The sequence below is a fragment of the Phocoena phocoena genome, chromosome 17 (genome assembly GCF_963924675.1).
Source record: "Phocoena phocoena chromosome 17, mPhoPho1.1, whole genome shotgun sequence".
In the NCBI taxonomy this organism is placed as follows: Eukaryota; Metazoa; Chordata; class Mammalia; order Artiodactyla; family Phocoenidae; genus Phocoena; species Phocoena phocoena.
Window position 1 is genome coordinate 47,574,740 of NC_089235.1, and position 16,505 is coordinate 47,591,244.

Here is a 16,505-nt window from a genome sequence, read left to right on the forward strand (position 1 = left end):
CTGTTTGTCAATGTCACCAGGTGGGTGGCATTTTTCCACCCCAAGGAATGACTGAGCAATGGCTGTAGGAATGGGGGTGGGGAAGACATCCAGAGGTATGGACAGGGTTTTGTGCGTGAGGTGCAGGAGCTGGGGCCTCCCTTGTTATTTCAGATAGACGTCTTGGTTAGCTTAAGGGGAAGGGTGATCAAACCTCAAACCGTGCTCAGAGCCACCTGGCAGGGGATGGCAGACCCAGAAGTGAGTTAAATCACGGTGCTTGCAACAGTTTAGGAGAATCACGCTAAGATGTTTTCCTTCCTGAGGAAGGCTCCAGGGACAACTGCAAAGGGCAAAGGTTCTTAAGGTCCTTGCTCCCCGACACTGGATGACATGTTGAGGTCTAAGGTGTTACTTGCCCAGGTGGTGGGTTGTTGTTCTCCTTCCATCATCCCAAATTCAGTGCGTCCTTTTCCAGTAGCTCCTTTCCCCAATCATTTCCTCCTCTCACCCAGACCTTTCATCTCTAAGGGTCATGCACGAGAGACAAGGCATTTTATAAACTTACAGTGACTTATGATGTCCCCACTTTGGCCCATGGGCCACTGAAGGGAGACTTGGTGACCAGTGTGCTCAACCAAGTGGTCATTATACTTATGATCTCTATAACTGTTGTTTGACAGGCTGTGGGACCTTCTGCCTACCCTGGACAAGTATTAGTACCAGTCATTATAAGGGGCAGACCTGAGGCCGACTGCCAGAATGGTGGGAAGAGAGTTAGTAGCGTAGTAACCATGGCCCTGTTTGGAGTCTTTGAGACTATGTGGACTGCAACCATCTCTCCAGTTTTCCTCATTAACAGCCAATAAAACAGAGGACCATTTATTGCTCGGCAGACCATACTATCTAGCCTAAAACTGATTCCCAGGAACCACACAATTTGGCTTACTATCAATTTCCATGGACTTCTTGCAAATTCCATTAATTGACTTATGAGGTGCTCATGCTTTCTCTTCCAGAAAACGATCTCTCTGATATATTCCATCCTTGTCACCAGCACATCAGGAACTGGAAGGGTTTGAGATTTTACCCGACAAGTTAGCCTGGCCTGAAAATGTGTTCATTATTTCTGTTGATAATTTTTTAAACATACTCTCCCGTCAGTAAATCAGTTGCCCTATGTATTATTAACTATTTTTAAAGATGTAAATTGAGGAACTAGGTATAACAATAAATAATGATAAAATATTTATAATTATTAAATACATCCATTATGGGGGCATTTTTATAATAAATTTATTTATTTAATTTATTATTATTTTTGGCTGCACTGGGTCTTTGTCGCTGCACACAGGCTTTCTCTAGTTGCATTTAGCGGGGGCTACTCTTCGTTGTGGTGTGCGGGCTTCTCATTGCAGTGGTTTTTCTTGTTGCGGAGCATGGGCTCTAGGAGCACGGGCTTCAGTAGTTGTGGCAGATGGGCTCAGTAGCTGTGGCTTGCAGGCTGTAGAGTGCAGGCTCAGTAGTTGTGGCACATGGGCTTAGTTGCTCCGCGGCATGTGGGATCTTTCTGGACCAGGGCTCGAACCCTGATCTTCCCGGACCGGGGCACGAACCCGTGTCCCCTGCATTGGCAGGCGGATTCTTAACCACTGCATGGGGGCATGGTTTTTGCCTTTTTTTCAACCTTAACTGATTGGTTCATTATAACTACTGAATAATAACTTCCTGTGCTATTACTTGTAAATAAGATGAAAATTAAATAGATTTAGTCCATAGGCAACTACTTCTCAGTACAGAACAGTAGTTCAAAATCTTTCCCACTGTGTCATTTAGAGCTGGGTTGAGAAAATTAGAAGGTAGTAGTAAAGGGAGCAAAATCTTGAAATGAAGGTGACAGGGCAGAACTACTTTAAAAAATATTTTATCTTCCTACTTCTATAACCATTTCCAGCTCCCAAGAAGTTTTCATAACATTTCCAAGGAGTTAATGACAAAGATGATAATTTCTATTAATTCAGAGACCAAGAATACAGGGAACAGAAGAAAGGAGCTGATAGGTTTAATTACTCAGATAACCACTTCCCTTCCCCTCTGCCATAAAATGTTTGAAAATCTGGCCTTTCCTTTAGTTGTGAAATCTATTTCGTTATCATCTATTGAATGCTTACTATGTACACTGCACACTCAAGACTCTCTGAGCTAAAGGTGGTCTTGGTAAAGTTGATAAAATGTAAGTGAAATTAGCTAAATACCATAAAAGTGCCATGAGAATTCAGAGTATAAAAAGAGTGTGGTTAAGAAACAGTGCAGGGCTTCCCTGGTGGCGCAGTGGTTGAGAGTCCGCCTGCCGATGCAGGGGACACGGGTTCGTGCCCCGGTCTGGGAAGATCCCACATGCCGCGGAGCGGCTGGGCCCGTGAGCCATGGCCGCTGAGCCTGCGCATCAAGGAGCCTGTGCTCCGCAACGGGAGAGGCCACAACAGTGCAAGGCCCGCATACTGCAAAAAAAAAAAAAAGAAAGAAAGAAACAGTGCAAAGAGGGGCTTTATGCTAAAAGGTTAAGAGCATGGACCCAGGAACCATACTTCCTGGGTTCAGAACTCTGATATGCTGCTTCCTAACTGGTCAAATTATAATCACCCTTTGCCCCAGTTTTCTCATATGTAAAATGGGGATAATAGTAATACATGTCTCAAAGCGTTGTTGTGAGGATTAAATGAGCTATTATATGCAAAGCACAGAAGAGTGTTGGGCGCAAAGCTAAGTGCTTTTGAAGTCCAGCTGTTGTTATTGTTGTCCTGGTTCAGAACGGCTTCATGGATGGGGAGGCATTAGTGGTGACCCTGGTCATCAGCAGGTAACTGGGGCACCAGGAGGACAGATGTCCTTGACTCCTGCTCTGGGGAAGGTTAGACACAGACCCTCTCCACCTGCTGCCCTGAGCCTGTGGCACAGGTGGCATATGTGCATGCAACTGAATAGAAATATTCTCGAAGGATGTACCCTAGTGATCTTGAGTCATAGAATAATGGGTGATGTTTTTTGTCTTTTTGCTTATCTATGCTACCTAATTATTAAATAATTAATATGTATTCATTGTTATAACAGAAATAAATGAAAACATGTTTTAAAAAGCTGTGATTCTGTAAATATTTGGCATGTATTGAAAAAAAAATTTCTGTTTCTATTCTTCCCAAGCAAGGGACATGATACCTAGAAATTTGTGATTGTGACGAGTTAGGAATTCACTGAGAGGCTGGCATACAGGAGCCAAGCTCCTAGCTAGTGAGTGAGCCTAGCTGACATCTCAAAGCAGCAGTGTGACCATAACTTATTACATGATTCCATATAATTCTTAAAACAGAGGTTAATATTGTCTCAGTTTCACAGATAAAAAACAGAGTATTATATACTATGTTGTTCGTCAAGAATTTGGGACTCTGAGAACCTGTGGGTCTAGTACTAGGGTTCTCAGCCTCAGCACTACTGACTTTTGGGATCAGATAATTCTTTGTTGTGGAGATGTCCTGTGCATTGTAGGATGTTTAGCAGCGTCCTTGATTTCTACCCTGATTTCAGTAGATACCAGTAGCATCTCCCTCCCCACAGGTTGTGACAAGCAAAAATGTCTCCAGACATCGCCGAATGTCCTCTAGCTGAGACCCACTGGCCTACTGTATCCTACTCTTTTTTTTTTTGGCTGTGCCCCATGGCTTGTGGGATCTTAGTTCCCCGACCAGGGATTAAACCCAGGCCCTCAGCAGTGAAAGCATGGAGTCTTAACCACTGGAGCACCAGGGAATTCCCCAGTGTATCCTATTCATTAACCCTGAACATTATCCTCTAAAAATTCCAGATATATACATCAAATCATTTTCAATGCTTCATCTTCATTGGGGTTTAGTTTTTCAACTAAATCTTTAATGTTTTTGATGATGAAAACAGACATTATATTGTAATGAATATATTTTGCATAAATATTTTCCTGCCTTTTCCATTATTTCCATCCTAATATGGATCAAAATGGAATAAGCATTTTTAAGGCTTCTCATCCATACTGTCAAACTGCTGACCATAAAAGTTGTACCGGGCTTCCCTGGTGGCGCAGTGGTTGAGAGTCCGCCTGCTGATGCAGGGGACATGGGTTTGTGCCCTGGTCCGGGAAGATCCCACGTGCCGCAGAGCGGCTAGGCCCGTGAGCCATGGCCGTTGAGCCTGCGTGTCCGGAGCCTGTGCTCCGCAATGGGAGAGGCCACAACAGTGAGAGGCCCACATACTGCAAAAAAAAAAAAAAAAAAAAGTTGTACCAGTTTACATTTCCACTAGCAGTGCAAGAGACTGTCTTATCACACCATCACCAGCACTGGCTATTATGTACATATTTCTATCTTTGCTAATACAGGTTCTTATTCATATCTATTTTATATATTATTTACTTACTTTGATAAATATTTATATTTGCTATCTTATTTATATTTTTGAGCACTAGTAAGAGTGTACATTTCCCTATATGTTTTAGCCAGTGGTATTTCTTTTTTTCTCAATTTTTTGGGCTTTTTGTTCATTTGCATGTTGGGGTCTTAGTATTGTTCTGATTAATTTGTCTGAGATCTTTATATAATGTCACCCGGATACCATAAATTTCTACCAAAAAAAAAGCTCATTAAAGCATTTGAGTTCATTAAACGTCTGGGCAGATGGCAATGGATTTACATCATAGCAATTGAAGGGATCTCAAACGGGGTTCTAAACAGTCGTGTTTTTTCAAGTTCTTTATCGTGTTGCTTTCTTCTTTCTCTGCTCTCTACACCTTATGCCTTCCTCACATTCCAACACCGCCCCCACCCCATTTGTGTTCCTTTCCAATCTCTATTGGAAACTAGCTTACTTATGTCTTTTGTGTCTTTGTCTCCATTTACCCAAGCTCTCAGTTTATCTTCCAGCCCTCTAGTTTATCAAAGTATTTTCCTAAACAAGGACATTTCCTTTTCTAAGAGGAATATCAGTACCAACTTTCAAGATATTTTTAATATTATAGGGGGGTGAAAAATGATTTTGATTCCTATTGTCCTAGTAGTTTCAAATACTTTCCCCACTTTGTTTCATTAAAACATTTGTCTTTTTCCCTTGACAAAATTATGAGGGAAAAAAAATCTTCTCTATGCATTCTTTCAGTGCTTTAAGCCTTAGAAGGTGCTTCCAGATGGGGAATATTTAGATACTTGGAAATGGAGGAAAAGGTGTGTCATCCCTGTTACACATACTTAGATACCTAGGATGCTCCTATGCATTGTATCAAAAAGCAAGCTTCGCACTCTTTGTAAAATACGTTCCCTTACTATTAGAAGCCATTAGAAAGCAATCCTGCCCTGCTTATTCTAAACATGTTTCCTAGATTTTTAAATGAGATATGCTAGGTCTAATGATAATTAGAGCTAACATTTATCAAGCACTACATTATACTGCCTCTCAAGTATAACATGGTGTTTAAAACATTGGAAAGTGTCTGGACATCAGAAGTAGATGTACTCGAGTTCAAAAATTAAGAAATGGACATGAGAATTCTGCTTCAGGGCCATATGCAAACATAAAGAAACCAAAAGGTTTTAAATGCAGACCCTAATATTGCACTGCCCCAAGCAGTTGTCACTAGCCTCCTCTGGGTATTTAAATTTTTATTAATTAAAGTGAAATAAATTTTAAAATTCAGTCCTTCAGTCACACTAGCCACACATCAGCTGCTCAAGAGCCATGTAAGTCTAGTGGATACGATTTGGACAGCACAGAATACCATTTCCACCACTGAAGAAAGTTGTATTGGACAGTACAGATCTAACAAAACATTGCCTTTAGGCCCACCTTTTGTGATGCCAGATAAAGCCCTTGGAATTCCTGACAAGTTTCCAAAGTTGTGTTACAGAACTGGTCGTTGGAATTGCCTGCACATCACCCAAAACTGGTGAAAAGCATTAGGTTGGGGATAGATTGGTTGGTTGTTACTTTTTATCCAATGTATTACTAAGGCTCTAAGAAATTCTGTGGTGAATTTCTGCAGGGACACAACAGCAGAAAAGGCATAAGATAGGTCTGAAGACCTGGGTCCTATAACATATAGTAATAATGGCAACCATTTATTGGGTGTTTCATATGTGCCAGGCACTATGCCAAATGTACACGTCATTTAATCTTCACAACATCCCTATAAGGGATGTATTATTACCACCATTTTACAGGTGAAGAAGCTGAAGTTTATAGGCCTGAGGTCACACAGCTGGTCAGCAGTGGAGCCAGGATTTAAAACCAGATATGTCTATTCTCTTGTGCTAAACAGCTCTGTGACCTCTGGCTCTTCACCTTCCCCATTGGTAAATATAAAAGTACTGAATTAGAAAATCACAAAGTTCTTTACCATTTCTAAAACTATGTTCTAAATTAGAATAATACCACCTACCTTCCCCAGCCAATGAAATATGCAGGGCTCAAAAGAGCGGCTTGCTACCTTTTTTTCCCCCAAAGGACATGATTTCTCCTGTCCATGCCTTTGCCGCGTAACCTTCCTTGGTTTCCCACTATCTAATGTGGTGCTAACTATTTATGATGTTTATTACACGCCTCACATTCCCCTGAACTAGATAACAGGCTCTCTCCTGCAAGGAGTGATTCACGCCAGCAGATAATCCTAAGAAAATTCGCACAGTGACTATCGCACAGTAAATGCTCCATGAACATTTATGGAATTAACCTGAAGTGGACTGGAAGGAAAAGGTGAATCAGCGGCCGAAGTGAACTATTAAGGGTATTACTCAGAAAACCGGGCTGTCCGAAGAAAACCCCGAGTGGAGGAGCCTGTGTAGGGGCTGGAGACAAACTCCAAACTGCAGAAACCTGAAGAAGTGGGATAACCTTAGGGATGGTGGCCGTGAAATTCACAAGTGGCGCACGAGACTCGGGCCGGACACAGGGAGAAGCAGGAACCCTGCCCAATCGCGGAACAGCGGCCGCCAGCCGCGACTCCCGGGTTTCCTTGGATCCCCCGGGAGCCTCCCAGGCCCGCCCCGCCCCGCCCCGCCCCTCTTCCGAGGGCTCGGCCGCGGCGGCTGCGCAGTGGCGCGCGCGTAGGCGGAGCGGCGAGCGCCGCGGTCAGCTGACCGCTCCGGCTGGCACGTGACTTGCTTCGTGGGCTCTGGGGTCGAGGAAGCTGTGAGGCCGGAGATTAGGTCGGGTAGGGATGGAGCGCTGAGCCGTTAACGTCTGCCAGGCTGTACACCTCTGTACCTGTTACTGCTGCCACTTCCTCGTTTGACACTTCCCTGGGTCAGTGAGCGATGGCTACACCGGACGGGGAGCCCCGGCCAGGCCGAAGCTTGCGCTGCGGTCGCTGCCGGGGAGGGATGGGGGCGGGCGCGGGGGCCGAGGCTGAGGCGTTGGAGCCGGTTGGGCGGCTGTGTCTGGTTTCTCGGCGCGGGTTCGTCGCCGCCTTGGGCCTAGGTTCTGTCTCTAAGGAAGAGGAAGGAGGGAAAAAGAGAAAGGGCCCCAGGGGGTACTCAGTGGCAGAGGCAGAAATAAAAATTCCGGTCTGGGACATTTCTCCTTGGATTGGGGTGAGGATCCCAGTGAATGCTCGTCCGCTTGATTCAGGGGGATGAAAGGTGACTGAGTGGCCCAGATGAGGATCCGGGGTGGTGTGTGTGAGGTCACAGCGACCGCGAGAGCCTCCACTGGGTGTACGCGCTTGCTATGGGGGTGGCAGTTTAAAGGGTCTAGGAGCCCCTCAGAGAGGACGCAGGGTCCTTGTGGGCAGGGGAAAGAACGAGAATCCAGAGAACTCAAACCATTTTTTATTAGAATGGGGGAAGGGTAGGCAAGAAACCCCTGAAAAGGAGCTTGAGGGGAGAATCACACGGGCAAATTGAATCACCTGAGAAACAGAGGAGTAAGGGGAAGGAAAGTTTGGTTAGATTCTGTTTGCACCCTTCACTGAGGGTAGTTATAGTTACCCCCAAAGCAGTCCTGAAGTACACAGGGGAGACTGGATCCTTTGGGGGTTGAGGGGAGACTCCTTTGCAAAGATCTGTTTTGGCCTTCCAAACTTATCCTTTGGTACTGTCATCTACTCCGGAACATCTTTTATTGAACAGTAGTCACAGGAATTACCTTTCATGTTAATTTTGTTCTCACAGGTCTTTGAGAGAAAGTAGATGAAAATGCCATTCATTGTATAGTTAGGGACCTATCTAGACCCTTGGACCTAGAAATGGACATCAAGTGATGTGTTTAAGCCTAGCATAACTTCCATCGTCTTCTGATTGCTGATTACCTGCACAGTACTTAACCACAATCACATCTAGAGAGAAGGGTGAGTTTTTCGTAGTGCACTGTAGTCTTTGATTCAGCACTTTTGGTGAACTTTTTTGAGTAGGACAGCTTCAAAGGGATTTGGCAGCGGTGGTCAGTGCTTTAAAAACGGCTTTTCTGTTGGCTTGGGTGAAGCGGTTCAGTTTACAGTTCAGCTGGAGGAGATAATGAGCAACAAGGTGGGCAGAAGGTACTCAGCTTGTCAATCACGGTTCCTTGGCAACAAGCAAGTCTCAAATTGTGCTGAAGACGGAGCCTCGGGTTTGTGTCTCAGACTCTTTTGGTGTATCTTGCAGGGACTAGATAAAATCTAAAGAAACAGTACTCGGGATCTGACTAAAGTAAATGCTGAGAGCTAGGTGGTTAGTGTAATACTGCTTTTAGAACTGGGCAGGAAATGATCATTTTTATTTTTTGGCATATTAGTCTTAAGAGCCTTATTTACATTAGTTTTCTCTACCTAAAAAGAAACGTTTGGGCTTCAAAATTTTGATTCTGTAATTATTTCCACAGCTTGCGACATAGTTGCATTGGCTAAAGAGCAAAGCTGGTATGCCAAAATAAACCTTTGCCAAAGGATCTTCTTGTGCTCCAGTCCCCAAGCGGTCAGTCTTCCTTTTGCACTTGAGCCTGCTTAGGCGTTGCTGCAGTTCTGACCAAATACCTCCTAGTTAAATTTTATTCTTGTACATATTCTGATCTGTGTGCTGCAGTAAACCTTTTTCACCCTTTGGATGTGGAATTTTATACCATTTTAGTTATAAACTAATTCATGTTCGGTTCACATTTCACTGAAGTTTTGAAGACATAGTAGAAACCATTAGTATGGTGGCCTTGGAAAGATAGCTCAGGCAGTGAAGCAGGGCAGTCTAAAATTTCCCTTTGACAAGAGTGAACCTTGGAACTAGAAAATTCAAACTGTATTCTTGATAATGAAGCAAAATCCTGTTCCAAATGTGTAGCAAATCTGCTATACATTTATAGAGTTCCAAGAGGAGCCCTGTGGACAGTGGAGGAGATGTGCTTTGGTTACATCATAGGATAGAAGATGGAGCCTTAGCTCTGTACTTGAAAATAAAATGCAGGTAAATGCAAAAATGGTGTTTTATAGAAAGAGATTGATGTATCTTTTAAGATATTTTAAGCAAACTATCCATAAATAGCAAGTTATTTATAAATTAAGCTGGTTAGCATGTGGATTGACTTTACTATGAAAGGTTTTCTTTGTGAACCAGCCTATAGTTCAGGGTTTCTCAGTGGGTGCTTTTGGCATTTTGGACAGGACTGTCCCTTGTTTGGTCCCCATCCGCTACATGGTGGTAGTGGCCCCCACGTTGGGACAACCTAAAATGCTCCCAGACATTTCCAAACTCCTCCTGGTGGAGAGAGGTACCATTTGGTTGTGAAACACCCCATATGGTGCCATCCTTTATTTATTGGACACGTATTGAGTACTTGTTAGTGACAGGCCCTCTACTAGATGTTGGGGATATAGAGGTTAAGAGCAGTGTTTTAATAAACTAGCAAGTGAAATGTATGGAGTCACTAGCTCTGTGGCCTTGGGCAAGAAATTTCATTAACTGTTCTCTCATCTGCAAGTGGGGTTGGTGATACCATCTTCTTTGAAGGAATCAACTACAAAATTGCTTTAGCATATTGAAGTGCTAATCACATAGCACATATTCAATAAGTGGTTGTCATTACCAGGAAACAGGATCTCAAGCTTACCTGAGTGATGAATTGGGGGCGACAAGCTTGTTTTAGATCTTTGGCTTGTTGAATTTCAGGCTAGAATACGTTGTCTTAGAGATATCAGCACCTTCTAGTGGAAAACATGGTGCTGTGGTCCAGTCACTGTTATAAAATAACAGCCTGAAAGAGAAGGGAAGTAACGTTTTGGGAACCATGAGTGTAGAATCAGGGAGTTGCCTGGCATGGAAGGAATTGTTTGCTCCCTGGGTCAGTGTTGAGTTGCCTGTGGCAGAGAGAAAGTCTCTGGGCCCTCAGAAGGTTCTCATGGTTCCTTTAGTAATGGGGGTACAGTGCCCTCCTTGCCTGTCGATTCAGCTTGCTTTAGCAGAAATTGCAAGAGATTTTTAACATTGTGTTATGAGTTGTTACCTTTCTAGCTGGTTTCAGGTTTTATGATCAGCATCTATGCCTAAGTAAGGCTTGGTTCTTACACATTTATTTCTGGCCAACTGTAAAATAAAAAGATGGCAGTTGGTTATAAAATACATTAAAGATTAAATTGTCTTTCATATTTCAGTATATTTATGGCATGAAATTCAGGTAATTCTTAAAAGGATTATAGAGCATTTATAGGTACTGTTTCAGTTGAAAACAAAACAACACAAAAGTTAAGATTTTTTTTAAAGAAGGTGTGTATCCTGATAATTTAAAAATTTCCTTCTGCATGAATGACAAAGTCTCTTGGAAGGTAAAATCCCCCATTGTTGTTGGGAACTTTTAAAACAAGTTTTATTGTGAGCAAGTCCCTCCCACAATCCCAGTTAAGGTGCTTCTGTTTTGAAGGCTAGAATTTTAACATTCAGAGAGGAAACAGTTATTCTTACTCTTTATTTGTATAGTGTTAAAAATTTCTAGGGGAAGGATGTAGCAACTTTTTAAGATGAATGGATTGTGGTAAATGTTTTGCACTGATCAATTCTGTTAAAAGTTGATGTGTCACAGTTGGAAGGCTATGTGATATTTCACTGATATCTGAGGTATGCCTTCTTGTGCCTGTTGAAATAAGTCACTTTAGTAAACGACTTGGTATTTTCAAGGACTGAAAAAGGAAGTTGTTTTGCATTTAGACCACGTTCAGCCTTTATTGAGAAATTTAATTTACTGTGAAAGGTGGTTGCATTTCAGAGACTAAAATATTGGTTCCTTGAAAGCATTAAAAGGACTTAAGTATTGGAGCACTTATAGGGGTGCTGTACTGTTTTCTGTGGTTGCCCCTATCCTGGGTCAGGCTGATACCTTCATTTACAAAAGAAATGCTAGTAGCTGTTTGGGTTTATTATCCCCACCTTTTGTGTTGTTGTGTTAGTTACTACTTTACTCTTTTTATTTTACATTCAAATCCATGCTGTAGGAAAATAATCCACCGCCTTTAAATTCTCTTAAGTGGGTGATACAGTAATGAAACAAACAGTCTCAGAGATTTGGACCCAGGATTTCCTTTCTTCTCTCTTTTCCTTCCTTCCATTTTGAAAAAGAGTTGTTACTGCTTTAAAAACAAAAAAAATACTTATTGCAGTCAGACAAGATAGAAGTGTTTTAAAAATTTGACTAGTGTTTCTCTTCTGCCTCCAGTGTATTCCGCCTTGATTTTTTTTTTTTTTATCTTGTCATCTGCATTGTTTTCCTCCTACCTTTCCCTGCACACACAGACCTACCTACTTGTAGAGACCTACACACACATACACACCCACGCACACACAAATATAAGCTCCTTCAAGACAGGGAGTGCATTTTGTTTTGCTTCTTACCACAGTTCTGGGAATTTAAGCACCTAAAACATTTGATGAATGATATGACCCTAACTTGAAAGCAGTTACAGTCAAACAGATATTTGGGCGGAAAAAAACGTAAGATAGATGTCTGCTTTAATGCAGTCTATTACATGGATTTCAGTGGACATGCGGGTTGAGGGAGAAATAGTTTGGGATTATATGAATGGATTTGGTGCATGTTTGGACTTCGTTGCGGAAATCTTTTTGTTAAGAGAATTTTGAGTTGGTTGAAATAGGAAAGAGGTTGCTTTCTGCAAAATGGACTGTTGAGCAGAGGCAAGTAAGAAAGAGACTACAGGCAGGCCTGAGGTAAAGATGGATAAAGGAAGGTCAGAACATTGTGAAGATAAGGCAGAAAAACTCAGACAAAGGACATTAGTAGTGATGACTGTGAAGAATGGGAGATTTGAATTTTATTTCTGAGCAGAAGCAGGACTAGGGGCATAAGTTTTTGTAAGTAACTCAGCCTCCTATCACCTAGAGCAATGTGTTTTTTTGTTTGCTTGTTTTTGCGGTACGCGGGCCTCTCACTGTTGTGGCTTCTCCCGTTGCGGAGCCGCGCAGGCTCAGCGGCCAAGGCTCACGGGCCCAGCCGCTCCGCGGCACGTGGGATCTTCCCAGACTGGGGCATGAACCTGTGTCCCCTGCATCGGCAGGCGGACTGCCAACCACTGTGCCACCAGGGAAGCCCTAGAGCAATGTTTTTAGTGCTGGAAAAGTTTTTCAAGAAGTTTTGGGAATGAATCCGGATTCTAACACTATGGTCACAAAACCACCTATTTGTACGAAGGGCATTAAAATCCTCTATGTTCGGTCCTTCATAAATGAAATAAAATTGTGTATTTCTTGAGCAAAGCAGTAGTTTACCCAGATTTCGTATTGTTCTGTACTTGATTTCATATATCATATTGCTTTTCACTTTTTAAGTTTGTAAGCTGCCATAGAAAGCATGCAAAACGTGGGTTCGTGTATTTAAGGTTTCTGAACTCCATAGAACAAAAATTTTTCCTGTATTATAGAACTAACAATACTGCGTGATTCTTGATAATGATGGTATGACGTTTAGCCATCTTATTAAGGAATATTTGCCATTTCTTGTAACATTTACTATGTAACTCACTATATAATCATGGAAATTCCTGTTTTACTATAGTGGTTCTGAAACCTGTCCAATCATCTGATTTACTTGAGGGACTTAACAAGAAAATAGAAAAAAAAAAAAAAGAATCCTGGGTCTTAGCCAGTATAGATTCGTGGAATATAGGAGCAAAAAAGGATCCTGGATATGGTAATCCAGTCCTCTCATTTTACAAATGAAATTTACGCAGACAGTGATATACAGAATTGGGATTAGATTCCAAGTCTTCATATTCTCAGTTCAGTGCTGTGGCCGTTACACTATGCTTCCTGAAGTTGGCATTTAGGTTCTTTCTGACTGAAATTCCCAGTGAGATAAAAAGGCTGTTTACCAACCTTGATCTCATACTTCAGACACAGCTACTACTAACCAGCTTTGCCTTTATCTTTTGTATTTATATCCAGGGTTCTTTGTTGCCATGCCATTTAACGGTCTCTAAACTTTTCAGTGTTTTCAAGTGTGAGGATATTGTCCCACTTTTTTTTTTTAAATGAAGTGTGTGGGGTTTTTCTGGCATTTACATGTAGTAATTCATTAATAAAAAATTAGGAAACAGGAATACGCAGAAAGAATGAAAATGAACATTCATAATCCACTCCCAAGAGATAATCTTTAATGTTTTTTTTAACACTTTAATGTTTATACCTATATATAGTCTTCTTTCTTAAAGCTGTGTCAACGTTTTTATGGCTTTTGATTAACATTGACAAACTGCCTTCTAGAAATTGTCCCTTTTTAAAAAAGGTACAGAACTTTTTTGGGTTATCCTGTGATATATAATTATTTTAGATTGAGGAAATATTAATGATGGCAAGTTATTATATCTTTATTAATGCTTTTTAATGAATTTATATTTTATCAATCATTAGAGCATGCTATACATTTGCAAAATTAATGACACATATGTGTGGGACATTTATTCAAGCTACATCTGTCCTTTTCTTTAAATGGAAATGAACATTTCTCCACTTTACTGCCAAAGCAGTGCTCCATTCTTCCCACAAATAGTATTATTACAGTCTTTCAGCCTAGACTTGTTATATTTCTCATGTTCATTGTTGTTAATCCTGTTTTCTATTAAATGTTAAAGCATGGGGCTGAGGGACTGGGAGGTTGTGGTCGAATCCCTAGCAAAACCAAAAACTCAGGAACAATACATACAGCAAAACAAGAGCAGACTTCAGCTTCTGGCCACTGTGGAATAACTGGTACCATACTTGCTTTCCCACCATAAACAACTAGAAAGTTGGATAAAATATATGAAAAAACTGCTTCCAGTTATTGGACAACAGAGGTAATACAGGAACCAAGAGACAGGAAACAAGTGAAGTGAGCTCTGTAATCCCTCTGGCTTTCTGCCTGGAGTCACTCTCTGGACCATGGTTTAGAGGAGACCAAGCAGAGCATGTTGGTCTTGCTGAGTTGAGGAGGCTTGGAGTTGGGGAAGGCTTATCTGGCTAGAATTCGCGGGTTGGATAGGCTGACAGGAGGGAGCTAGACAGAAAACCCACCATCTGTAAAGGAGTCTCTCTCTGTAGGAGGCCCGGCAAAGAATGACTAGAGAACGTTAGACAGTTGCCAGAGCTCATGGGGCCGGAAGGCGTATGAATACCTTATTGAATCCCTGGGGCATCCCATGGAATCCCCAGATGGTCAGATCTTAGTAGAAAGGCTACATTAGCCCTAGAGTAAAGCTTTAGACTTAGCCTGACAAAGTATAAAAACAAGCCTTGAAATGAAGCATGCTAAAGCTCAAGTAAGGTAACTGCCAGAACAAAGCACAACATTCTTAAAAGGAAGAAAACAAAATCCAGTGATCAACAGTTTAATGTTGTGAATTGTAAATATGCTCAGTGATTTAACAGAAAACATGAACATAATGAGGAAAGAGAAGTTTTAAAAGATGGAACTTATAAAGGTAAAAAATACATCTAAAGCAAAAAATTCACTTCATGAGACAAATAGATTACTTTAAAGAAAAAGTCAGCCAGCTAGAAGATGTAGCAGGAAAGTATCCAAACTGAAGCCCAGAGAGGAAAACAATTTAAAAAAGTGAATGGAAGCTCAGTGACCTGTGGGACAATATCAGGTGGTTAAATATACATGCCATTTTTGTCTCAAAAAAAGGGAAAGAGAAGCAGGAAAGAAATTTGAAGAAAATAATGGGTGAATGTTGAAAACCATAAACACAGATTGAAGAATCTCTCTGAACTCCAAACAGGATAAATCCTTGTGACTCTGGGGTAGGCAGATTTTTCTTATGTCAGAACTCATATATTATAAAAGAAAAAGTCAGTAAACTGGACATCAGAATTGAAAACTTCTACTCAAAAGCACCATTAAGAAAGGGCAAGACATGAGAAAGTACGTAAGAAATACACACACACACACACACCTCTCAAATTGTATCAGGATCACACAAAAAATTCCTACAACTCAGTAAGAATGCAGCTTTTTAAAAAATTAAGCACAATATTTGAATAGAAATTTCACAAAAAATTTGAATAGAAACTTCACAAAAGAAGATATACAAATGGTTGATAAGAACATGAAAAGATCCTGAACTTTGTAGTCATTGTGGAAATGTGAGATACTCCTGCAACCCCCTGGAATGGCTGAAAATAAAAAGGCTGACAGCACTAAGTGTTGGTGGGCATGTGAAACAACTGGAACTGTGTATCTTGCTAGTGAGAATATAAAATATTACATCTACTTTGGAAAACAGTTTGGTGGCTTCTTATAAAGTTAAATATATGCTAATCATTCAACTCAGAAATTCCACTTCTAGATGGTTATCCAAGAGAAATGAATGGTACTTTCATAAAAGCTTTGTAGAGGAATATTCATAGCACCTTTGTTGTTAATGGCCCCGAACCAGTTATCGTCCAAATGTCTATCAGCAGGTGAATGGGTAAGCAACCATTGTACATTCATGTCACGGAACACTAAGCTATAAAACAGAATGAACTGCTACTGATACACAGGCCATAGACAAATATCACAGACATGCTGAGCAAAAGAAGCCAGATACAAAAGAGTACGCAGTGTGCACTTCCATTTACAATGAAGTTCTACATCGGGCTAAATGAATCTATAGTGTGACAGAAAGCAGATTGGCACCTGCCCAGGGCCAGCAGTAGGGTAGGGATTGACTGGGCCTTGGTGTGAGGGAAGGCTTTGGGAAGACAGAAATGTTCTTAATCTTGATTTTGGTGGTGGTTAAACAGGTGTGTATGTTTGTCAAAAACTCATCAAACTGTACTCTTGTAATGGGTGCATTTTATTGTATATAAATTATATTTCAATGAAATTGACTTTAAAAAATATGGAGGAAGTGAAGGGAGCGAACCAATTATAAGCCAGGTATTTTAACTTTATTATCTTACTTAATCTTCACAGTTACTTATTCATTCAAGAATATTCAACAAATACTTTTTTTTTTTTTTTTTTTTTTTTTGCGGTACGTGGGCCTCTCACTGCCGTGGCCTCTCCCATTGCGGAGCTCA

The 16,505-nt window shown here is 41.2% G+C and overlaps 1 protein-coding gene across 1 annotated transcript in view; it reads left to right on the forward strand.

Moving 5' to 3' along the window:
• The first annotated feature begins 7,127 nt into the window (after positions 1-7,127).
• ATP6V1C1 (ATPase H+ transporting V1 subunit C1) overlaps positions 7,128-16,505 on the forward strand; it is a 38,681-nt gene continuing 29,303 nt past the window's right edge. The window contains exon 1 of the mRNA XM_065895082.1: positions 7,128-7,296. The gene's annotated coding sequence lies outside the window, so the exon portion shown is untranslated. The remainder of the gene's footprint in view (positions 7,297-16,505) is intronic.